This window comes from Phyllobates terribilis, unplaced genomic scaffold, assembly GCF_046119375.1.
Source record: "Phyllobates terribilis strain yellow unplaced genomic scaffold, ASM4611937v1 Scaffold_47__1_contigs__length_9908305, whole genome shotgun sequence".
NCBI classification, from domain to species: Eukaryota; Metazoa; Chordata; class Amphibia; order Anura; family Dendrobatidae; genus Phyllobates; species Phyllobates terribilis.
This window is the reverse complement of record NW_027362807.1, coordinates 4438244-4465090: the sequence shown is the minus strand read 5'-3', so window position 1 is coordinate 4465090 and position 26847 is coordinate 4438244.

The window sequence follows — 26847 nt, the reverse complement described above, 5'->3', positions numbered from 1 at the left end:
TCCAGCAGCAGACTGAAGATGGTTGCTGCCGTGCGCAGGTATATAAAGGCTCAGAGCCTATTGTGACACGCGCAGCAGTGTTCCATTGCCACATTCCATCTACTGCAGGCAGGATACCTGGCTGGCTGAACAGCATTGAGAAGCACACAGAGACCGCTATAAGCAATACTTTAAAAGAACGCCACAGACCAATCAACCAAACTTTTTTTGGGTTATTTTTTATAGTCTGCAGGCATGAAATTAAGTAAGTTGCGGCAATTGGTTGCGGCCTACGGTGCCACCCTCGGATCCTGACAAGTCCATTTGTGGAGATGGGCACCTGGACTCCCGTTAAGAAGACATATTGTCAACCTCTAGATCCCTTACTCGCCTGCACTTTTCGGATTGCTGCTGCTGCTGCTGGCTGTCCAGCAGCAGATTGAAGGTGGCTGCTGCCGTGCACAGGTATATAAAGGCTCAGAGCCTATTGTGACACGCGCAGCAGTGTTCCATTGCCACATTCCATCTACTGCAGGCAGCATACCTGGCTGAACAGCATTGAGAAGCTCACAGAGACCGCTATAAGCAATTCTTTAAAAGAACGCCACAGACCAATCAACCAAACTTTTTTGGGTTATTTTTTATAGTCTGCAGGCATGAAATTAAAGAAGTTGAGGCAATTGGTTGCGGCCTACGGTGCCACCCTCGGATCCTGAAAAGTCCATTTGTGGAGATAGGCACCTGGACTTCCGTTAAGAAGACATGTTGTCAACCTCTAGATCCCTTACATGTCTGCACTTTTCGGCTTACTGCTGCTGCTGGCTGTCCAGCAGCAGACTGAAGGTGGCTGCTGCCGTGCGCAGGTATATAAAGGCTCAGAGCCTATTGTGACACGCGCAGCAGTGTTCCATTGCCACATTCCATCTACTGCAGGCAGGATACCTGACTGGCTGAACAGCATTGAGAAGCTCACAGAGACCGCTATAAGCAGCACTTTAAAAGAACGCCACAGACCAATCAACCAAACTTTTTTGGGTTATTTTTTATAGTCTGCAGGCATGAAATTAAATAATCTGCGGCAATTGGTTGCGGCCTACGGTGCCACCCTCGGATCCTGAAAAGTCCATTTGTGGAGATGGGCACCTGGACTCCCGTTAAGAAGACATGTTGTCAACCTCTAGATCGCTTACATGCCTGCTCTTTTCGGCTTGCTGATGCTGCTGGCTGTCCAGCAGCAGACTGAAGGTGGCTGCTGCCGTGCGCAGGTATATAAAGGCTCAGAGCCTATTGTGACACGCGCAGCAGTGTTCCATTGCCACATTCCATCTACTGCAGGCAGGATACCTGGCTGGCTGAACAGCATTGAGAAGCTCACAGAGACCGCTATAAGCAACACTTTAAAAGAACGCCACAGACCAATCAACCAAACTTTTTTGGGTTATTTTTTATAGTTTACAGACATGAAATTAAAGAAGTTGTGGCAATTGGTTGCGGCTTACGGTGCCACCCTCGGATCCTGAAAAGTCCATTTGTGGAGATGGGCACCTGGACTCCCGTTAAGAAGACATGTTGTCAACCTCTAGATCCCTTACATGCCTGCACTTTTCGCCTTGCTGCTGCTGCTGGCTGTCCAGCAGCAGACTGATGGTGGCTGCTGCCGTGCGCAGGTATATAAAGGCTCAGAGCCTATTGTGACACGCGCAGCAGTGTTCCATTGCCACATTCCATCTACTGCAGGCAGGATACCTGGCTGGCTGAACAGCATTGAGAAGCTCACAGAGACCGCTATAAGCAACACTTTAAAAAAACGCCACAGACCAATCAACCAAACTTTTTGGGGTTATTTTTTATAGTCTGCAGGCATGAAATTAAAGAAGTTGTGGCAAATGGTTGCGGCCTACGGTGCCTCCCTCGGATCCTGAAAAGTCCATTTGTGTAGATGGGCACCTGGACTCCCGTTAAGAAGACATGTTGTCAACCTCTAGATCCCTTACATGCCTGCACTTTTCGGCTTGCTGCTGCTGTTGCTGGCTGTCCCGCAGCAGACTGAAGGTGGCTGCTGCCGTGCACAGGTATATAAAGGCTCAGAGCCTATTGTGACACGCGCAGCAGTGTTCCATCGCCACATTCCATCTACTGCAGGCAGGATACCTGGCTGGCTGAACAGCATTGAGAAGCTCACAGAGACCGCTATAAGCAATACTTTAAAAGAACGCCACAGACCAATCAACCAAACTTTTTTTGGGTTATTTTTTATAGTCTGCAGGCATGAAATTAAAGAATCTGCGGCAATTGGTTGCGGCCTACGGTGCCACCCTCGGATCCTGAAAAGTCCATTTGTGGAGATGGGCACCTGGACTCCCGTTAAGAAGACATGTTGTCAACCTCTAGATCCCTTACACATCTGCACTTTTTGGCTTGCTGTTGCTGCTGGCTGTCCAGCAGCAGACTGAAGGTGGCTGCTGTCGTGCGCAGGTATATAAAGGCTCAGAGCCTATTGTGACACGCGCAGCAGTGTTCCATTGCCACATTCCATCTACTGCAGGCAGGATACCTGGCTGGCTGAACAGCATTGAGAAGCTCACAGTGACCGCTATAAGCAACACTTTAAAAGAACGCCACAGACCAATCAACCAAACTTTTTTGGGTTATTTTTTACAGTCTGCAGGCAAGAAATTAAAGAAGTTGCAGCAATTGTTGCGGCCTACGGTGCCACCCTCGGATCCTGAAAAGTCTATTTGTGGAGATGGGCACCTGGACTCCCGTTAAGAAGACATGTTGTCAACCTCTAGATCCCTTACATGCCTGCACTTTTCGGCTTGCTGATGCTGCTGGCTGTCCAGCAGCAGACTGAAGGTGGTTGCTGCCGTGCGCAGGTATATAAAGGCTCAGAGCCTACTGTGACACGCGCAGCAGTGTTCCATTGCCATATTCCATCTACTGCAGGCAGGATACCTGGCTGGCTGAACAGCATTGAGAAGCTCACAGAGACCGCTATAAGCAATACTTTAAAAGAACGCCATAGACCAATCAACCAAACTTTTTTTGGGTTATTTTTTATAGTCTGCAGGCATGAAATTAAGTAAGTTGCGGCAATTGGTTGCGGCCTACGGTGCCACCCTCGGATCCTGACAAGTCCATTTGTAGAGATGGGCACCTGGACTCCCGTTAAGAAGACATATTGTCAACCTCTAGATCCCTTACTCGCCTGCACTTTTCGGCTTGCTGCTGCTGCTGGCTGTCCAGCAGCAGATTGAAGGTGGCTGCTGCCGTGCACAGGTATATAAAGGCTCAGAGCCTATTGTGACACGCGCAGCAGTGTTCCATTGCCACATTCCATCTACTGCAGGCAGCATACCTGGCTGAACAGCATTGAGAAGCTCACAGAGACCGCTATAAGCAATTCTTTAAAAGAACGCCACAGACCAATCAACCAAACTTTTTTGGGTTATTTTTTATAGTCTGCAGGCATGAAATTAAAGAAGTTGAGGCAATTGGTTGCGGCCTACGGTGCCACCCTCGGATCCTGAAAAGTCCATTTGTGGAGATAGGCACCTGGACTTCCGTTAAGAAGACATGTTGTCAACCTCTAGATCCCTTACATGTCTGCACTTTTCGGCTTGCTGCTGCTGCTGGCTGTCCAGCAGCAGACTGATGGTGGCTGCTGCCGTGCGCAGGTACATAAAGGCTCAGAGCCTACTGTGACACGCGCAGCAGTGTTCCATTGCTACATTCCATCTACTGCAGGCAGGATACCTGGCTGGCTGAACAGCATTGAGAAGCTCACAGAGACCGCTATAAGCAACACTTTAAAAGAACGCCACAGACCAATCAACCAAACTTTTTTGGGTTATTTTTTATAGTTTGCAGACATGAAATTAAAGAAGTTGCGGCAATTGGTTGCGGCTTACGGTGCCACCCTCGGATCCTGAAAAGTCCATTTGTGGAGATGGGCACCTGGACTCCCGTTAAGAAGACATGTTGTCAACCTCTAGATCCCTTACATGCCTGCACTTTTCGGGTTGCTGCTGCTGCTGGCCGTCCAGCAGCAGACTGAAGGTGGCTGCTGCCGTGCGCAGGTATATAAAAGCTTAGAGCCTATTGTGACACGCGCAGCAGTGTTCCATTGCCACATTCCTTCTACTGCAGACAGGATACCTGGCTTGCTGAACAGCATTCAGAAGCTCACAGAGACCGCTATAAGCAACACTTTAAAAGAACGCCACAGACCAATCAACCAAACTTTTTGGGGTTATTTTTTATAGTCTGCAGGCATGAAATTAAAGAAGTTGCGGCAATTGGTTGCGGCCTACGGTGCCACCCTCGGATCCTGAAAAGTCCATTTGTGGAGATGGGAACCTGGACTCCCGTTAAGAAGACATGTTGTCAACCTCTAGATCCCTTACATTCCTGCACTTTTCGGCTTGCTGCTGCTCCTGGCTGTCCAGCAGCAGACTGAAGGTGGCTGCTGCCGTGCGCAGGTATATAAAGACTCAGAGCCTATTGTGACACGCGCAGCAGTGTTCCATTGCCACATTCCTTCTACTGCAGATAGGATACCTGGCTTGCTGAACAGCATTGAGAAGCTCACAGAGACCGCTATATGCAACACTTTAAAAGAACGCCACAGACCAATCAACCAAACTTTTTTGGGTTATTTTTTATAGTCTGCAGGCATGAAATTAAAGAAGTTGCGGCAATTAGTTGCGGCCTTCGGTGCCACCCTCGGATCCTGAAAAGTCCATTTGTGGAGATGGGCACCTGGACTCCCGTTAAGAAGACATGTTGTCAACCTCTAGATCCCTTACATGCCTGCACTTTTCGGCTTGCTGCTGCTGCTGGCTGTCCAGCAGCAGACTGAAGGTGGCTGCCGCCGTGCGCAGGTATATAAAGGCTCAGAGCCTATTGTGACACGCGCAGCAGTGTTCCATTGCCACATTCCATCTACTGCAGGCACGATACCTGGCTGGCTGAACAGCATTTAGAAGCTCAAAGAGACCGCTATAAGCAACACTTTAAAAGAACGCGACAGACCAATCAACCAAACTTTTTTGGGTTATTTTTTATAGTTTGCAGGCATGAAATTAAAGAATTTTCGGCAATTGGTTGCGGCCTGCGGTGCCACCCTCGGAACCTGAAAAGTCCATTTGTGAAGATGGGCATCTGGACTCCCGTTAAGAAGACATGTCGTCAACCTCTAGATCCCTTACATGCCTGCACTTTTTGGCTTGCTGCTGCTGGGTGTCCAGCAGGAGACTGAAGGTGGCTGCTGCCGTGCGCAGGTATATAAAGGCTCAGAGCCTATTGTGACACGCGCAGCAGTGTTCCATTGCCACATTCCATCTACTGCAGGCAGGATACCTGGCTGGCTGAACAGCATTGAGAAGCTCACAGAGACCGCTATAAGCAACACTTTAAAAGAACGCCACAGACCAATCAACCAAACTTTTTTGGGTTATTTTTTATAGTTTACAGACATGAAATTAAAGAAGTTGTGGCAATTGGTTGCGGCTTACGGTGCCACCCTCGGATCCTGAAAAGTCCATTTGTGGAGATGGGCACCTGGACTCCCGTTAAGAAGACATGTTGTCAACCTCTAGATCCCTTACATGCCTGCACTTTTCGCCTTGCTGCTGCTGCTGGCTGTCCAGCAGCAGACTGATGGTGGCTGCTGCCGTGCGCAGGTATATAAAGGCTCAGAGCCTATTGTGACACGCGCAGCAGTGTTCCATTGCCACATTCCATCTACTGCAGGCAGGATACCTGGCTGGCTGAACAGCATTGAGAAGCTCACAGAGACCGCTATAAGCAACACTTTAAAAAAACGCCACAGACCAATCAACCAAACTTTTTGGGGTTATTTTTTATAGTCTGCAGGCATGAAATTAAAGAAGTTGTGGCAAATGGTTGCGGCCTACGGTGCCTCCCTCGGATCCTGAAAAGTCCATTTGTGTAGATGGGCACCTGGACTCCCGTTAAGAAGACATGTTGTCAACCTCTAGATCCCTTACATGCCTGCACTTTTCGGCTTGCTGCTGCTGTTGCTGGCTGTCCCGCAGCAGACTGAAGGTGGCTGCTGCCGTGCACAGGTATATAAAGGCTCAGAGCCTATTGTGACACGCGCAGCAGTGTTCCATCGCCACATTCCATCTACTGCAGGCAGGATACCTGGCTGGCTGAACAGCATTGAGAAGCTCACAGAGACCGCTATAAGCAATACTTTAAAAGAACGCCACAGACCAATCAACCAAACTTTTTTTGGGTTATTTTTTATAGTCTGCAGGCATGAAATTAAAGAATCTGCGGCAATTGGTTGCGGCCTACGGTGCCACCCTCGGATCCTGAAAAGTCCATTTGTGGAGATGGGCACCTGGACTCCCGTTAAGAAGACATGTTGTCAACCTCTAGATCCCTTACACATCTGCACTTTTTGGCTTGCTGTTGCTGCTGGCTGTCCAGCAGCAGACTGAAGGTGGCTGCTGTCGTGCGCAGGTATATAAAGGCTCAGAGCCTATTGTGACACGCGCAGCAGTGTTCCATTGCCACATTCCATCTACTGCAGGCAGGATACCTGGCTGGCTGAACAGCATTGAGAAGCTCACAGTGACCGCTATAAGCAACACTTTAAAAGAACGCCACAGACCAATCAACCAAACTTTTTTGGGTTATTTTTTACAGTCTGCAGGCAAGAAATTAAAGAAGTTGCAGCAATTGTTGCGGCCTACGGTGCCACCCTCGGATCCTGAAAAGTCTATTTGTGGAGATGGGCACCTGGACTCCCGTTAAGAAGACATGTTGTCAACCTCTAGATCCCTTACATGCCTGCACTTTTCGGCTTGCTGATGCTGCTGGCTGTCCAGCAGCAGACTGAAGGTGGTTGCTGCCGTGCGCAGGTATATAAAGGCTCAGAGCCTACTGTGACACGCGCAGCAGTGTTCCATTGCCATATTCCATCTACTGCAGGCAGGATACCTGGCTGGCTGAACAGCATTGAGAAGCTCACAGAGACCGCTATAAGCAATACTTTAAAAGAACGCCATAGACCAATCAACCAAACTTTTTTTGGGTTATTTTTTATAGTCTGCAGGCATGAAATTAAGTAAGTTGCGGCAATTGGTTGCGGCCTACGGTGCCACCCTCGGATCCTGACAAGTCCATTTGTAGAGATGGGCACCTGGACTCCCGTTAAGAAGACATATTGTCAACCTCTAGATCCCTTACTCGCCTGCACTTTTCGGCTTGCTGCTGCTGCTGGCTGTCCAGCAGCAGATTGAAGGTGGCTGCTGCCGTGCACAGGTATATAAAGGCTCAGAGCCTATTGTGACACGCGCAGCAGTGTTCCATTGCCACATTCCATCTACTGCAGGCAGCATACCTGGCTGAACAGCATTGAGAAGCTCACAGAGACCGCTATAAGCAATTCTTTAAAAGAACGCCACAGACCAATCAACCAAACTTTTTTGGGTTATTTTTTATAGTCTGCAGGCATGAAATTAAAGAAGTTGAGGCAATTGGTTGCGGCCTACGGTGCCACCCTCGGATCCTGAAAAGTCCATTTGTGGAGATAGGCACCTGGACTTCCGTTAAGAAGACATGTTGTCAACCTCTAGATCCCTTACATGTCTGCACTTTTCGGCTTGCTGCTGCTGCTGGCTGTCCAGCAGCAGACTGATGGTGGCTGCTGCCGTGCGCAGGTACATAAAGGCTCAGAGCCTACTGTGACACGCGCAGCAGTGTTCCATTGCTACATTCCATCTACTGCAGGCAGGATACCTGGCTGGCTGAACAGCATTGAGAAGCTCACAGAGACCGCTATAAGCAACACTTTAAAAGAACGCCACAGACCAATCAACCAAACTTTTTTGGGTTATTTTTTATAGTTTGCAGACATGAAATTAAAGAAGTTGCGGCAATTGGTTGCGGCTTACGGTGCCACCCTCGGATCCTGAAAAGTCCATTTGTGGAGATGGGCACCTGGACTCCCGTTAAGAAGACATGTTGTCAACCTCTAGATCCCTTACATGCCTGCACTTTTCGGGTTGCTGCTGCTGCTGGCCGTCCAGCAGCAGACTGAAGGTGGCTGCTGCCGTGCGCAGGTATATAAAAGCTTAGAGCCTATTGTGACACGCGCAGCAGTGTTCCATTGCCACATTCCTTCTACTGCAGACAGGATACCTGGCTTGCTGAACAGCATTCAGAAGCTCACAGAGACCGCTATAAGCAACACTTTAAAAGAACGCCACAGACCAATCAACCAAACTTTTTGGGGTTATTTTTTATAGTCTGCAGGCATGAAATTAAAGAAGTTGCGGCAATTGGTTGCGGCCTACGGTGCCACCCTCGGATCCTGAAAAGTCCATTTGTGGAGATGGGAACCTGGACTCCCGTTAAGAAGACATGTTGTCAACCTCTAGATCCCTTACATTCCTGCACTTTTCGGCTTGCTGCTGCTCCTGGCTGTCCAGCAGCAGACTGAAGGTGGCTGCTGCCGTGCGCAGGTATATAAAGACTCAGAGCCTATTGTGACACGCGCAGCAGTGTTCCATTGCCACATTCCTTCTACTGCAGATAGGATACCTGGCTTGCTGAACAGCATTGAGAAGCTCACAGAGACCGCTATATGCAACACTTTAAAAGAACGCCACAGACCAATCAACCAAACTTTTTTGGGTTATTTTTTATAGTCTGCAGGCATGAAATTAAAGAAGTTGCGGCAATTAGTTGCGGCCTTCGGTGCCACCCTCGGATCCTGAAAAGTCCATTTGTGGAGATGGGCACCTGGACTCCCGTTAAGAAGACATGTTGTCAACCTCTAGATCCCTTACATGCCTGCACTTTTCGGCTTGCTGCTGCTGCTGGCTGTCCAGCAGCAGACTGAAGGTGGCTGCCGCCGTGCGCAGGTATATAAAGGCTCAGAGCCTATTGTGACACGCGCAGCAGTGTTCCATTGCCACATTCCATCTACTGCAGGCACGATACCTGGCTGGCTGAACAGCATTTAGAAGCTCAAAGAGACCGCTATAAGCAACACTTTAAAAGAACGCGACAGACCAATCAACCAAACTTTTTTGGGTTATTTTTTATAGTTTGCAGGCATGAAATTAAAGAATTTTCGGCAATTGGTTGCGGCCTGCGGTGCCACCCTCGGAACCTGAAAAGTCCATTTGTGAAGATGGGCATCTGGACTCCCGTTAAGAAGACATGTCGTCAACCTCTAGATCCCTTACATGCCTGCACTTTTTGGCTTGCTGCTGCTGGGTGTCCAGCAGGAGACTGAAGGTGGCTGCCGAACAGCATTGAGAAGCTCACAGAGACCGATATAAGCAACACTTTAAAAGAACGCCACAGACCAATCAACCAAACTTTTTGGGGTTATTTTTTATAGTCTGCAGGCATGAAATTAAAGAAGTTGCGGCAATTGTTTGCGGCCTACGGTGCCACCCTCGGATCCTGAAAAGTCCATTTGTGGAGATCAGCACCTGGACTCCCGTTAAGAAGACATGTTGTCACCCTCTAGATCCCTTACATGCCTGCACTTTTCGGCTTGCTGCTGCTTCTGGCTGTCTAGCAGCAGACTGAAGGTGGCTGCTGCCGTGCGCAGGTATATAAAGGCTCAGAGCCTATTGTGACACGCGCAGCAGTGTTCCATTGCCACATTCCATCTACTGCAGGCAGGATACCTGGCTGGCTGAACAGCATTGAGAAGCTCACAGAGACCGTTATAAGCAACACTTTAAAAGAACGCCACAGACCAATCAACCAAACTTTTTTGGGTTAATTTTTATAGTCTGCAGGCATGAAATTAAAGAAGTTGCGGCAATTGCTTGCGGCCTACGGTGCCACCCTCGGATCCTGAAAAGTCCATTTGTGGAGATGGACATCTGGACTCCCGTTAAGAAGACATGTTGTCAACCTCTAGATCCCTTACATGCCTGCACTTTTCGGCTTGCTGCTGCTGCTGCTGGCTGTCCAGCAGCAGACTGAAGGTGGCTGCTGCCGTGCGTAGGTATATAAAGGCTCAGAGCCTATTGTGACACGCGCAGCAGTGTTCCATTGACATATTCCATCTACTGCAGGCAGGATACCTGGCTGGCTGAACAGCATTGAGAAGCTCACAGAGACCGCTATAAGCAACACTTTAAAAGAACGCCACAGACCAATCAACCAAACTTTTTTGGGTTATTTTTTATAGTCTGCAGGCATGAAATTAAAGTAGATGCGGCAATTGGTTGCGGTCTACGGTGCCACCCTCGGATCCTGAAAAGTCCATTTGTGGAGATGGGCACCTGGACACCCGTTAAGAAGACATGTTGTCAACTTCTAGATCCCTTACATGCCTGCACTTTTCGGCTTGCTGCTGCTGGCTGTCCAGCAGCCGACTGAAGGTGGCTGCTGCCGTGCGCAGGTATATAAAGGCTCAGAGCCTATTGTGACACGCGCAGCAGTGTTCCATTGCCACATTCCATCTACTGCAGGCAGGATACCTGGCTGGTTGAACGGCACCGAGAAGCTCACAGAGACCACCATAAGCAACAGTTTAAAAGAATGCCACAGACTAATCAACCAAACTTTTTTAGGTTATTTTTTATAGTCTGCAGGCATGAAATTAAAGAAGTTGCGGCAATTGGTTGCGGCCTACGGTGCCATCCTCGGATCCTGAAAAGTCCATTTGTGGATTTGGGCACCTGGACTCCCATTAAGAAGACATGTTGTCAACCTCTAGATCCCTTACATGCCTGCACTTTTCGGCTTGCTGCTGCTGCTGGCTGTCCAGCAGCAGACTGAAGGTGGCTGCTGCCGTGCGCAGGTATATGAAGGCTCAGAGCCTATTGTGACATGCGCAGCAGTGTTCCATTGCCACATTCCATCTACTGCAGGCAGGATACCTGGCTGGCTGAACAGCATTGAGAAGCTCACAGAGACCGCTATAAGCAACACTTTAAAAGAACGCCACAAACCAATCAACCAAACTTTTTTGGGTTATTATTTATAGTCTGCAGGCATGAAATGAAAGAAGTTGCGGCAATTGGTTGCGGTCTATGCTGCCACCCTCGGATCCTGAAAAGTCCATTTGTGGAGATGGGCACCTGGACTCCCATTAAGAAGACATGTTGTCAACCTCTAGATCCCTTACATGCCTGCACTTTTCGGCTTGCTGCTGCTGCTGGCTGTCCAGCAGCAGACTGAAGGTGGCTGCTGCCGTGCGCAGGTATATAAAGGCTCAGAGCCTATTGTGACACGCGCAGCAGTGTTCCATTGCCACATTCCATCTACTGCAGGCAGGATACCTGGCTGGCTGAACAGCATTGAGAAGCTCACAGAGACCGCTATAAGCAACACTTCAAAAGAAAGCCACAGACCAATCAACCAAACTTTTTGGGGTTATTTTTTATAGTCTGCAGGCAGGAAATTAAAGAGGTTGTGGCAATTGGTTGCGGCCTACTGTGCCACCCTCGGATCCTGAAAAGTCCATTTGTGGAGATGGGCACCTGGACTCCCGTAAAGAAGACATGTTGTCAATCTCTAGATCCCTTACATGCCTGCACTTTTCAGCTTGCCGCTGCTGCTGGCTGTCCAGCAGCAGACTGAAGGTGGCTGCTGCCGTGCGCAGGTATATAAAGGCTCAGAGCCTATTATGACACGCGCAGCAGTGTTCCATTACCACATTCCATCTACTGCAGGCAGGATACCTGGCTGGCTGAACAGCATTGAGAAGCTCACAGAGACCGCTATAAGCAACACTTTAAAAGAACGCCACAGACCAATCAGCCAAACTTTTTTGGGTTATTTTTTATAGACTGCAGGCATGAAATTAAAGAATTTGCGGCAATTGGTTGCGGCCTACGGTGCCACCCTCGGATCCTGAAAAGTCCATTTGTGGAGATGGGCACCTGGACTCCCGTAAAGAAGACATGTTGTCAACCTCTAGATCCCTTACATGCCTGCACTTTTCAGCTTGCCGCTGCTGCTGGCTGTCCAGCAGCAGACTGAAGGTGGCTGCTGCCGTGCGCAGGTATATAAAGGCTCAGAGCCTATTATGACACGAGCAGCAGTGTTCTATTGCCACATTCCATCTACTGCAGGCAGGATACCTGGCTGGCTGAACAGCATTGAGAAGCTCACAGAGACCGCTATAAGCAACACTTTAAAAGAAAGCCACAGACCAATCAACCAATCTTTTTGGGGTTATTTTTTATAGTCTGCAGGCAGGAAATTAAAGAAGTTGCGGCAATTGGTTGCGGCCTACTGTGCCACCCTCGGATCCTGAAAAGTCCATTTGTGGAGATGGGCACCTGGATTCCCGTTAAGAAGACATGTTGTCAACCTCTAGATCCATTACATGCCTGCACTTTTCGGCTTGCTGCTGCTGGCTGTCCCGCAGCAGACTGAAGGTGGCTGCTTCCGTGCGCATGTGTAGCGCCCCGAGGGTTCGGCCGCTACAGGGGTATTGCACCTCAGACCAGAGGTGTGATATTCCACTACCGGGTAAGCATGGAGTATGGACCAGGGCTCAGTTAGCTGCATACAGCACACACACCCCATTTCCGAGGGACTGCTCAACGGTGCTCCCACTAGACAGAAGTGCAGGCACGACCGACTATGTCCCTGCCTGGAGTGGGGAGGGGGGTGGAGCACCCAGTGCTCTAGGGGCAGATAGGGGTTGGTTCCTGAGCGTAGGAAGGAGCCCATTGGTTGCTGGTCACCTGGGCTCATGGTCAGAGGGAGGTATAAAAGGTGGGCACCATCTTAGATCTAGGTTCGTTCAGCCAGAGGAGAAGACCGGGAGTGGAGGCTCTGTAGGAGCTCCACTCAGGAGCGGGCCTAGAGAGAGGCAGAGGGAGAGAGAGAGAGGAGGTGAAAGGGAGCTGTGATTAAGTCTCATCACAGCTCCACGAGAAAGGGACAGAAAGGAACAGAGAAAGAGAAGAAGAGACAGAGAAACAGAAGGGCTCAGGAACAAGAAGGTGGAAGGGACCCTAAGAACCCACGAGAATCCAGGGTGAAGGGTCAGGCAGACTAAGGGTACCGGTTCCCAAGTTGGTGGAGGAGAAACTACCCTCAGCCAAAGACCGGTCGTCGTGATCATTTATTGGTGCGACACCTCATCAAACCTGCTAGGAAGGCGCCATATAGGACAGCGGAGGACGGGGCCCGCGTTTAAACGCACAAGTTCACGGCAGCTGGACAAAAGTGGGTCACTGGTGAGGCAGGCTAGAGAAAGGATTAAAGGGGGTCCTGAGCCATGCTCCTGAACTGCCTGGGAGTTGACCGAGCCCCTCACCTGGTGGACGCAGCACGGCTCGGGCGGTCACTGCCGACGGAAGTGACCCGGAACAAATGAACTGTGAGTAAAGACCCTGGACTGTAACTTGTTGTCCGTGTGCTCCTTCGCTCCTCCAGCACTATCAGTACTGAGACTCTCACTACCATCACTCCCACCATCCACTACACTGCCCTGGGGCTGCACTCTTCCCGTGGGGAGTCACACCTTCCCAGCTGCATACATCATCAGCCCCAGCGGACTGCCTTGCAGCGGCGATTCCTAATAACCGCAATCCACGGGTGGCGTAGTCGGACACTATCTAAAGCATGTAGCAGACTATCATTGGACTGACCACCCTGAGCCGCGGGACCGGGCCGCCACTACTACTCCCATCGTTTCCCTATCGCCCGAATCCGCGTGCCCCACGGCCCAGGGGGCGAGTCACATGTATATAAAGGATCAGAGCCTATTGTGACACGCGCAGCAGTGTTCCATTGCCACATTCCATCTACTGCAGGCAGGATACCTGGCTAGCTGAACAGCATTGAGAAGCTCACAGAGACCGCTATAAGCAACACTTTAAAAGAACGCCACAGACCAATCAACCAAACTTTTTTGGGTTATTTTTTATAGTCTGCAGGCATGAAATTAAAGAAGTTGCGGCAATTGGTTGCGGCCTACGGTGCCACCCTCGGATCCTGAAAAGTCCATTTGTGGAGATGGGCACCTGGACTCCCGTTAACAAGACATGTTGTCAACCTCTAGATCCCTTACATGCCTGCACTTTTCGGCTTGCTGCTGCTGCTGCTGGCTACTGAAGGTGGCTGCTGCCGTGCGCAGGTATATAAAGGCTCAGAGCCTATTGTGACACGCGCAGCAGTGTTCCATTGCCACATTCCATCTACTGCAGGCAGGATACCTGGCTGGCTGAACAGCATTGAGAAGCTCACAGAGACCGCTATCAGCAACACTTTAAAAGAACGCCAAAGACCAATCAACCAAACTTTTTTGGGTTATTTTTTATAGTCTGCAGGCATGAAATTAAAGAAGTTGCGGCAATTGGTTGCGGCCTACGGTGCCACCCTCGGATCCTGAAAAGTCCATTTGTGGAGATGGGCACCTGGACTCCCGTTAAGAAGACATGTTGTCAACCTCTAGATCCCTTACATGCCTGCACTTTTCGGCTTGCTGCTGCTGCTGGCTGTCCAGCAGCAGACTGAAGGTGGCTGCTGCCGTGCGCAGGTATATAAAGGCTCAGAGCCTATTGTGACACGCGCAGCAGTGTTCCATTGCCACATTCCATCTACTGCAGGCAGGATACCTGGCTAGCTGAACAGCATTGAGAAGCTCACAGAGACCGCTATAAGCAACACTTTAAAAGAACGCCACAGACCAATCAACCAAACTTTTTTGGGTTATTTTTTATAGTCTGCAGGCATGAAATTAAAGAGGTTGCGGGAATTGGTTGCGACCTACTTTGCCACCCTCGGATCCTGAAAAGTCCATTTGTGGAGATGGGCACCTGGACTCCCGTCAAGAAGACATGTTGTCAACCTCTAGATCCCTTACATGCCTGCACTTTTCGGCTTGCTGCTGCGGAGGCTGTCTAGCAGCAGACTGAAGGTGGCTGCAGCCGTGCGCAGGTATATAAAGGCTCAGAGCCTATTGTGACACGCGCAGCAGTGTTCCATTGCCACTTTCCATCTACTGCAGGCAGGATACCTGGCTGGCTGAACAGCATTGAGAAGCTCACAGAGACCGCTATAAGCAACACTTTAAAAGAAAGCCGCAGACCAATCAACCAAACTTTTTTGGGTTATTTTTTATAGTCTGCAGGCATGAAATTAAAGAAGTTGCGGCAATTGGTTGCGGCCTACGGTGCCACCCTCGGATCCTGAAAAGTCCATTTGTGGAGATAGGCACCTGGACTCCCGTTAAGAAGACATGTTGTCAACCTCTTGATCCCTTAAATGCCTGCACTTTTCGGCTTGCTGCTGCTGGCTGTCCATCAGCAAACTGAAGGTGGCTGCTGCCGTGCGCAGGTATATAAAGGCTCAGAGCCTATTGTGACACGCGCAGCAGTGTTCCATTGCCACATTCCATCTACTGCAGGCAGGATACCTGGCTGGCTGAACAGCATTGAGAAGCTCACAGAGACCGCTATAAGTAACACTTTAAAAGAACGCCACAGACCAATCAACTAAACTTTTTTGGGTTATTTTTTATAGTCTGCAGGCATGAAATTAAAGAAGTTGCGGGAATTGGTTGCGGCCTACGGTGCCACCCTCGGATCCTGAAAAGTCCATTTGTGGAGATGGGCACCTGGACTCCCGTTAAGAAGACATGTTGTCAACCTCTAGATCCTTTACATGCCTGCACTTTTCGGCTTGCTGCTGCTGCTGGCTGTCCAGCAGCAGACTGAAGGTGGCTGCTGCCGTGCGCAGGTATATAAAGGCTCAGAGCCTATTGTGACACGCGCAGCAGTGTTCCATTGCCACATTCCATCTACTGCAGGCAGGATACCTGGCTAGCTGAACAGCATTGAGAAGCTCACAGAGACCGCTATAAGCAACACTTTAAATGAATGCCACAGACCAATCAGCCAAACTTTTTTGGGTTATTTTTTATAGACTGCAGGCATGAAATTAAAGAATTTGCGGCAATTGGTTGCGGCCTACGGTGCCACCCTCGGATCCAGAAAAGTCCATTTGTGGAGATGGGCACCTGGACTCCCGTTAAAAAGACATGTTGTCAGCCTCTAGATCCCTTACATGCCTCCACTTTTCGGCTTGCTCCTGCTGGCTGTCCATCATCAAACTGATGGTGGCTGCTGCCGTGCGCAGGTATATAAAGACTCAGAGCCTATTGTGACACGCGCAGCAGTGTTCCATTGCCACATTCCATCTACTGCAGGCAGGATACCTGGCTTGCTGAACAGCATTGAGAAGCTCACAGAGACCGCTAAAAGCAACACTTTAAAAGAACACCACAGACCAATCAACCAAACTTTTTTGGGTTATTTTTTATAGTCTGCAGGCATGAAATTAAAGAAGTTGCGGCAATTGGTTGCGGCCTACGGTGCCACCCTCGGATCCTGAAATGTCCATTTGTGGAGATGGGCACCTGGACTCCCGTTAAGAAGACATGTTGTCAACCTCTAGATCCCTTACATGCCTGCACTTTTCGGCTTGCTGCTGCAGCAATCCACGCGTTTTAGATCTGCATGACTCCAACTATTTTAGCACAGCACCCTCACCCCCTGCTGTTCCCACCCGCCTCAACACCGGTGGAAGGGAGGAGAACCAATTAAGGGGGGGACGAGCAGCTGTCTACCCTTAGCAGGAGTGTTGCTGATTACTTACCTTTCCTGCTGCTGCTGGCTGTCCAGCAGCAGACTGAAGGTGGTGCTGCCGTGCGCTGGTATATAACGGCTCAGAGCCTATTATGACACGCGCAGCGAGTGTTCCATTGCCACATTCCATCTACTGCAGGCAGGATACCTGGCTGGCTGAACAGCATTGAGAAGCTCACAGAGACCGCCATAAGCAACACTTTAAAAGAACGCCACAGACCAATCAACCAAACTTTTTTGGGTTATTTTTTATAGTCTGCAGGCATGAAATTAAAGAAGTTGCGGCAATTGGTTGCGGCCTACGGTGCCACCCTCAGATCCAGAAAAGTCCATTTGTGGAGATGGGCACCTGGACTCCCGTTAAAAAGACATGTTGTCAACCTCTAGATCCCTTACATGCCTGCACTTTTCGGCTTGCTGCTGCTGCTGTTGGCTGTCCATCAGCAAACTGATGGTGGCTGCTGCCGTGCGCAGGTATATAAAGGCTCAGAGCCTATTGTGACACGCGCAGCAGTGTTCCATTGCCACATTCCATCTACTGCAGGCAGGATACCTGGCTGGCTGAACAGCATTGAGAAGCTCACAGAGACCGCTATAAGCAACACTTTAAAAGAACACCACAGACCAATCAACCAAACTTTTTTGGGTTATTTTTTATAGTCTGCAGGCATGAAATTAAAGAAGTTGTGGCAATTGGTTGCGGCCTACGGTGCCACCCTCGGATCCTGAAAAGTCCATTTGTGGAGATGGGCACCTGGACTCCCGTTAAGAAGACATGTTGTCAACCTCTAGATCCCTTACATGCCTTCACTTTTCGGCTTGCTGCTGCAGCTGGCTGTCCAGCAGCAGACTGAAGGTGGCTGCTGCCGTGCGCAGGTATATAAAGGCTCAGAGCCTATTGTGACACGCGCAGCAGTGTTCCATTGCCACATTCCATCTACTGCAGGCAGGATACCTGGCTGGCTGAACAGCATTGAGAAGCTCACAGAGACCGCTATAAGCAACACTTTAAAAGAACGCCACAGACCAATCAACCAAACTTTTTTGGGTTATTTTTTATAGTCTGCAGGCATGAAATTAAAGAAGTTGCGGCAATTGGTTGCGGCCTACAGTGCCACCCTCGGATCCTGAAAAGTCCATTTGTGGAGATGGGCACCTGGACTCCCGTTAAAAAGACATGTTGTCAACCCCTAGATCCCTTACATGCCTGCACTTTTCGGCTTGCTGCTGCTGCTGGCTGTCCATCAGCAAACTGATGGTGGCTGCTGCCGTGCGCAGGTATATAAAGGCTCAGAGCCTATTGTGACACGCGCAGCAGTGTTCCATTGCCACATTCCATCTACTGCAGGCAGGATACCTGGCTGGCTGAACAGCATTGAGAAGCTCACAGAGACCGCTATAAGCAACACTTTAAAAGGACGCCACAGACCAATCAACCAAACTTTTTTGGGTTATTTTTTATAGTCTGCAGGCATGAAATTAAAGAAGTTGCAGCAATTGGTTGCGGCCTACGGTGCCACCCTCGGATCCTGAAAAGTCCTTTTGTGGATATGGGCACCTGGACTCCCGTTAAGAAGACATGTTGTCAACCTCTAGATCCCTTACATGCCTGCACTTTTCGGCTTGCTACTGCTGCTGCTGGCTGTCCATCAGCAAACTGATGGTGGCTGCTGCCGTGCGCAGGTATATAAAGGCTCAGAGCCTATTGTGACACGCGCAGCAGTGTTCCATTGCCACATTCCATCTACTGCAGGCAGGATACCTGGCTGGCTGAACAGCATTGAGAAGCTCACAGAGACCGCTATAAGCAACACTTTAAAAGAACGCCACAGACCAATCAACCAAACTTTTTTGGGTTATTTTTTATAGTCTGCAGACATTAATTTAAAGAAGTTGAGGCAATTGGTTGCAGCCTACGGTGCCACCCTCGGATCCTGAAAAGTCCATTTGTGGAGATGGGCACCTGGACTCCCGTTAAGAAGACATGTTGTCAACCTCTACATCCCTTACATGCCTGCACTTTTCGGCTTGCTGCTGCTGTTGCTGGCTGTCCAGCAGTAGACTGAAGGTGGCTGCTGCCGTGCGCAGGTATATAAAGGCTCAGAGCCTATTGTGACACGCGCAGCAGTGTTCCATTGCCACATTCCATCTACTGCAGGCAGGATACCTGGCTGGCTGAACAGCACTGAGAAGCTTACAGAGACCGCTATAAGCAACACTTTAAAAGAACACCACAGACCAATCAACCAAACTTTTTTGGGTTATTTTTTATAGTCTGCAGGCATGAAATTAAAGAAGTTGCGGCAATTGGTTGCGGCCTACGGTGCCACCCTCGGATCCTGAAAAGTCCATTTGTGGAGATGGGCACCTGGACTCCCGTTAAGAAGATATATTGTCAACCTCTAGATCCCTTACATGCCTGCACTTTTCGGCTTGCTGCTGCAGCAATCCACGCGTTTTAGATCTGCATGACTCCAACTATTTTAGCACAGCACCCTCACCCCATGCTGTTCCCACCCGCCTCAACACCGGTGGAAGGGAGGAGAACAAATTAAGGGGCGGACGAGCAGCTGTCTACCCTTAGCAGGAGTGTTGCTGATTACTTACCTTTCCTGCTGCTGCTGGTTGTACAGCAGCAGACTGAAGGTGGCTGCTGCCGTGTGCTGGTATATAAAGGCTCAGAGCCTATTATGACACGCGCAGCCAGTGTTCCATTGCCACATTCCATCTACTGCAGGCAGGATACCTGGCTGGCTGAACAGCATTGAGAAGCTCACAGAGACCGCCATAAGCAACACTTTAAAAGAACGCCACAGACCAATCAACCAAACTTTTTGGGGTTATTTTTTATAGTCTGCAGGCATGAAATTAAAGAAGTTGCGGCAATTGGTTGCGGCCTACAGTGCCACCCTCGGATCCTGAAAAGTCCATTTGTGGAGATGGGCACCTGGACTCCCGTTAAAAAGACATGTTGTCAACCCCTAGATCCCTTACATGCCTGCACTTTTCGGCTTGCTGCTGCTGGCTGTCCATCAGCAAACTGATGGTGGCTGCTGCCGTGCGCAGGTATATAAAGGCTCAGAGCCTATTGTGACACGCGCAGCAGTGTTCCATTGCCACATTCCATCTACTGCAGGCAGGATACCTGGCTTGCTGAACAGCATTGAGAAGCTCACAGAGACCGCTATAAGCAACACTTTAAAAGAACACCACAGACCAATCAACCAAACTTTTTTGGGTTATTTTTTATAGTCTGCAGGCATGAAATTAAAGAAGTTGCGGCAATTGGTTGCGGCCTACGGTGCCACCCTCAGATCCAGAAAAGTCCATTTGTGGAGATGGGCACCTGGACTCCCGTTAAGAAGAAATGTTGTCAACCTCTAGATCCCTTACATGCCTGCACTTTTCGGCTTGCTGCTGCAGCAATCCACGCGTTTTAGATCTGCATGACTCCAACTATTTTAGCACAGCACCCTCACCCCCTGCTGTTCCCACCCGCCTCAACACTGGTGGAAGGGAGGAGAACCAATTAAGGGGGGGACGAGCAGCTGTCTACCCTTAGCAGGAGTGTTGCTGATTACTTACCTTTCCTGCTGCTGCTGGCTGTCCAGCAGCAGACTGAAGGTGGTGCTGCCGTGCGCTGGTATATAACGGCTCAGAGCCTATTATGACACGCGCAGCGAGTGTTCCATTGCCACATTCCATCTACTGCAGGCAGGATACCTGGCTGGCTGAACAGCATTGAGAAGCTCACAGAGACCGCCATAAGCAACACTTTAAAAGAACGCCACAGACCAATCAACCAAACTTTTTTGGGTTATTTTTTATAGTCTGCAGGCATGAAATTAAAGAAGTTGCGGCAATTGGTTGCGGCCTACGGTGCCACCCTCAGATCCAGAAAAGTCCATTTGTGGAGATGGGCACCTGGACTCCCGTTAAAAAGACATGTTGTCAACCTCTAGATCCCTTACATGCCTGCACTTTTCGGCTTGCTGCTGCTGCTGCTGGCTGTCCATCAGCAAACTGATGGTGGCTGCTGCCGTGCGCAGGTATATAAAGGCTCAGAGCCTATTGTGACACGCGCAGCAGTGTTCCATTGCCACATTCCATCTACTGCAGGCAGGATACCTGGCTGGCTGAACAGCATTGAGAAGCTCACAGAGACCGCTATAAGCAACACTTTAAAAGAACACCACAGACCAATCAACCAAACTTTTTTGGGTTATTTTTTATAGTCTGCAGGCATGAAATTAAAGAAGTTGCGGCAATTGGTTGCGGCCTACAGTGCCACCCTCGGATCCTGAAAAGTCCATTTGTGGAGATGGGCACCTGGACTCCCGTTAAAAAGACATGTTGTCAACCCCTAGATCCCTTACATGCCTGCACTTTTCGGCTTGCTGCTGCTGCTGCTGGCTGTCCATCGGCAAACTGATGGTGGCTGCTGCCGTGCGCAGGTATATAAAGGCTCAGAGCCTATTGTGACACGCGCAGCAGTGTTCCATTGCCACATTCCATCTACTGCAGGAAGGATACCTGGCTTGCTGAACAGCATTGAGAAGCTCACAGAGACCGCTATAAGCAACACTTTAAAAGAACACCACAGACCAAACAACCAAACTTTTTTGGGTTATTTTTTATAGTCTGCAGGCATGAAATTAAAGAAGTTGCGGCAATTGGTTGCGGCCTACGGTGCCGCCCTCAGATCCAGAAAAGTCCATTTGTGGAGATTGGCACCTGGACTCCCGTTAAAAAGACATGTTGTCAACCTCTAGATCCCTTACATGCCTGCACTTTTCGGCTTGCTGCTGCTGCTGGCTGTCCATCAGCAAACTGATGGTGGCTGCTGCCGTGCGCAGGTATATAAAGGCTCAGAGCCTATTGTGACACTCGCAGCAGTGTTCCATTGCCACATTCCATCTACTGCAGGCAGGATACCTGGCTGGCTGAACAGCATTGAGAAGCTCACAGAGACCGCTATAAGCAACACTTTAAAAGGACGCCACAGACCAATCAACCAAACTTTTTTGGGTTATTTTTTATAGTCTGCAGGCATGAAATTAAAGAAGTTGCAGCAATTGGTTGCGGCCTACGGTGCCACCTTCGGATCCTGAAAAGTCCTTTTGTGGATATGGGCACCTGGACTCCCGTTAAGAAGACATGTTGTCAACCTCTAGATCCCTTACATGCCTGCACTTTTCGGCTTGCTACTGCTGCTGCTGGCTGTCCATCAGCAAACTGATGGTGGCTGCTGCCGTGCGCAGGTATATAAAGGCTCAGAGCCTATTGTGACACGCGCAGCAGTGTTCCATTGCCACATTCCATCTACTGCAGGCAGGATACCTGGCTGGCTGAACAGCATTGAGAAGCTCACAGAGACCGCTATAAGCAACACTTTAAAAGAACGCCACAGACCAATCAACCAAACTTTTTGGGGTTATTTTTTATAGTCTGCAGACATTAATTTAAAGAAGTTGAGGCAATTGGTTGCAGCCTACGGTGCCACCCTCGGATCCTGAAAAGTCCATTTGTGGAGATGGGCACCTGGACTCCCATTAAGAAGACATGTTGTCAACCTCTACATCCCTTACATGCCTGCACTTTTCGGCTTGCTGCTGCTGTTGCTGGCTGTCCAGCAGTAGACTGAAGGTGGCTGCTGCCGTGCGCAGGTATATAAAGGCTCAGAGCCTATTGTGACACGCGCAGCAGTGTTCCATTGCCACATTCCATCTACTGCAGGCAGGATACCTGGCTGGCTGAACAGCATTGAGAAGCTCACAGAGACTGCTATAAGCAACACTTTAAAAGAACACCACAGACCAATCAACCAAACTTTTTTGGGTTATTTTTTATAGTCTGCAGGCATGAAATTAAAGAAGTTGCAGCAATTGGTTGCGGCCTACAGTGCCACCCTCGGATCCTGAAAAGTCCATTTGTGGAGATGGGCACCTGGACTCCCGTTAAGAAGATATATTGTCAACCTCTAGATCCCTTACATGCCTGCACTTTTCGGCTTGCTGCTGCAGCAATCCACGCGTTTTAGATCTGCATGACTCCAACTATTTTAGCACAGCACCCTCACCCCCTGCTGTTCCCACCCGCCTCAACATCGGTGGAAGGGAGGAGAACCAATTAAGGGGGGGACGAGCAGCTGTCTACCCTTAGCAGGAGTGTTGCTGATTACTTACCTTTCCTGCTGCTGCTGGCTGTCCAGCAGCAGACTGAAGGTGGCTGCTGCCGTGTGCTGGTATATAAAGGCTCAGAGCCTATTATGACACGCGCAGCCAGTGTTCCATTGCCACATTCCATCTACTGCAGGCAGGATACCTGGCTGGCTGAACAGCATTGAGAAGCTCACAGAGACCGCCATAAGCAACACTTTAAAAGAACGCCACAGATCAATCAACCAAACTTTTTTGGGTTATTTTTTATAGTCTGCAGGCATGAAATTAAAGAAGTTGCGGCAATTGGTTGCGGCCTACAGTGCCACCCTCGGATCCTGAAAAGTCCATTTGTGGAGATGGGCACCTGGACTCCCGTTAAAAAGACATGTTGTCAACCCCTAGATCCCTTACATGCCTGCACTTTTCGGCTTGCTGCTGCTGGCTGTCCATCAGCAAACTGATGGTGGCTGCTGCCGTGCGCAGGTATATAAAGGCTCAGAGCCTATTGTGACACGCGCAGCAGTGTTCCATTGCCACATTCCATCTACTGCAGGCAGGATACCTGGCTTGCTGAACAGCATTGAGAAGCTCACAGAGACCGCTATAAGCAACACTTTAAAAGAACACCACAGACCAATCAACCAAACTTTTTTGGGTTATATTTTATAGTCTGCAGGCATGAAATTAAAGAAGTTGCGGCAATTGGTTGCGGCCTACGGTGCCACCCTCAGATCCAGAAAAGTCCATTTGTGGAGATGGGCACCTGGACTCCCGTTAAGAAGATATGTTGTCAACCTCTAGATCCCTTACATGCCTGCACTTTTCGGCTTGCTGCTGCAGCAATCCACGCGTTTTAGATCTGCATGACTCCAACTATTTTAGCACAGCACCCTCACCCCCTGCTGTTCCCACCCGCCTCAACACCGGTGGAAGGGAGGAGAACCAATTAAGGGGGGGACGAGCAGCTGTCTACCCTTAGCAGGAGTGTTGCTGATTACTTACCTTTCCTGCTGCTGCTGGCTGTCCAGCAGCAGACTGAAGGTGGCTGCTGCCGTGTGCTGGTATATAAAGGCTCAGAGCCTATTATGACACGCGCAGCCAGTGTTCCATTGCCACATTCCATCTACTGCAGGCAGGATACCTGGCTGGCTGAACAGCATTGAGAAGCTCACAGAGACCGCCATAAGCAACACTTTAAAAGAACGCCACAGACCAATCAACCAAACTTTTTTGGGTTATTTTTTATAGTCTGCAGGCATGAAATTAAAGAAGTTGCGGCAATTGGTTGCGGCCTACAGTGCCACCCTCGGATCCTGAAAAGTCCATTTGTGGAGATGGGCACCTGGACTCCCGTTAAAAAGACATGTTGTCAACCCCTAGATCCCTTACATGCCTGCACTTTTCGGCTTGCTGCTGCTGGCTGTCCATCAGCAAACTGATGGTGGCTGCTGCCGTGCGCAGGTATATAAAGGCTCAGAGCCTATTGTGACACGCGCAGCAGTGTTCCATTGCCACATTCCATCTACTGCAGGCAGGATACCTGGCTTGCTGAACAGCATTGAGAAGCTCACAGAGACCGCTATAAGCAACACTTTAAAAGAACACCACAGACCAATCAACCAAACTTTTTTGGGTTATATTTTATAGTCTGCAGGCATGAAATTAAAGAAGTTGCGGCAATTGGTTGCGGCCTACGGTGCCACCCTCAGATCCAGAAAAGTCCATTTGTGGAGATGGGCACCTGGACTCCTGTTAAGAAGATATGTTGTCAACCTCTAGATCCCTTACATGCCTGCACTTTTCGGCTTGCTGCTGCAGCAATCCACGCGTTTTAGATCTGCATGACTCCAACTATTTTAGCACAGCACCCTCACCCCCTGCTGTTCCCACCCGCCTCAACACCGGTGGAAGGGAGGAGAACCAATTAAGGGGGGGACGAGCAGCTGTCTACCCTTAGCAGGAGTGTTGCTGATTACTTACCTTTCCTGCTGCTGCTGGCTGTCCAGCAGCAGACTGAAGGTGGCTGCTGCCGTGTGCTGGTATATAAAGGCTCAGAGCCTATTATGACACGCGCAGCCAGTGTTCCATTGCCACATTCCATCTACTGCAGGCAGGATACCTGGCTGGCTGAACAGCATTGAGAAGCTCAGAGAGACCGCCATAAGCAACACTTTAAAAGAACGCCACAGACCAATCAACCAAACTTTTTTGGGTTATTTTTTATAGTCTGCAGGCATGAAATTAAAGAAGTTGCGGCAATTGGTTGCGGCCTACAGTGCCACCCTCGGATCTTGAAAAGTCCATTTGTGGAGATAGGCACCTGGACTCCCGTTAAAAAGACATGTTGTCAACCCCTAGATCCCTTACATGCCTGCACTTTTCGGCTTGCTGCTGCTGCTGGCTGTCCATCAGCAAACTGATGGTGGCTGCTGCCGTGCGCAGGTATATAAAGGCTCAGAGCCTATTGTGACACGCGCAGCAGTGTTCCATTGCCACATTCCATCTACTGCAGGCAGGATACCTGGCTGGCTGAACAGCATTGAGAAGCTCACAGAGACCGCTATAAGCAACACTTTAAAAGGACGCCACAGACCAATCAACCAAACTTTTTTGGGTTATTTTTTATAGTCTGCAGGCATGAAATTAAAGAAGTTGCAGCAATTGGTTGCGGCCTACGGTGCCACCTTCGGATCCTGAAAAGTCCTTTTGTGGATATGGGCACCTGGACTCCCGTTAAGAAGACATGTTGTCAACCTCTAGATCCCTTACATGCCTGCACTTTTCGGCTTGCTACTGCTGCTGCTGGCTGTCCATCAGCAAACTGATGGTGGCTGCTGCCGTGCGCAGGTATATAAAGGCTCAGAGCCTATTGTGACACGCGCAGCAGTGTTCCATTGCCACATTCCATCTACTGCAGGCAGGATACCTGGCTGGCTGAACAGCATTGAGAAGCTCACAGAGACCGCTATAAGCAACACTTTAAAAGAACGCCACAGACCAATCAACCAAACTTTTTGGGGTTATTTTTTATAGTCTGCAGACATTAATTTAAAGAAGTTGAGGCAATTGGTTGCAGCCTACGGTGCCACCCTCGGATCCTGAAAAGTCCATTTGTGGAGATGGGCACCTGGACTCCCATTAAGAAGACATGTTGTCAACCTCTACATCCCTTACATGCCTGCACTTTTCGGCTTGCTGCTGCTGTTGCTGGCTGTCCAGCAGTAGACTGAAGGTGGCTGCTGCCGTGCGCAGGTATATAAAGGCTCAGAGCCTATTGTGACACGCGCAGCAGTGTTCCATTGCCACATTCCATCTACTGCAGGCAGGATACCTGGCTGGCTGAACAGCATTGAGAAGCTCACAGAGACTGCTATAAGCAACACTTTAAAAGAACACCACAGACCAATCAACCAAACTTTTTTGGGTTATTTTTTATAGTCTGCAGGCATGAAATTAAAGAAGTTGCAGCAATTGGTTGCGGCCTACAGTGCCACCCTCGGATCCTGAAAAGTCCATTTGTGGAGATGGGCACCTGGACTCCCGTTAAGAAGATATATTGTCAACCTCTAGATCCCTTACATGCCTGCACTTTTCGGCTTGCTGCTGCAGCAATCCACGCGTTTTAGATCTGCATGACTCCAACTATTTTAGCACAGCACCCTCACCCCCTGCTGTTCCCACCCGCCTCAACACCGGTGGAAGGGAGGAGAACCAATTAAGGGGGGGACGAGCAGCTGTCTACCCTTAGCAGGAGTGTTGCTGATTACTTACCTTTCCTGCTGCTGCTGGCTGTCCAGCAGCAGACTGAAGGTGGCTGCTGCCGTGTGCTGGTATATAAAGGCTCAGAGCCTATTATGACACGCGCAGCCAGTGTTCCATTGCCACATTCCATCTACTGCAGGCAGGATACCTGGCTGGCTGAACAGCATTGAGAAGCTCACAGAGACCGCCATAAGCAACACTTTAAAAGAACGCCACAGATCAATCAACCAAACTTTTTTGGGTTATTTTTTATAGTCTGCAGGCATGAAATTAAAGAAGTTGCGGCAATTGGTTGCGGCCTACAGTGCCACCCTCGGATCCTGAAAAGT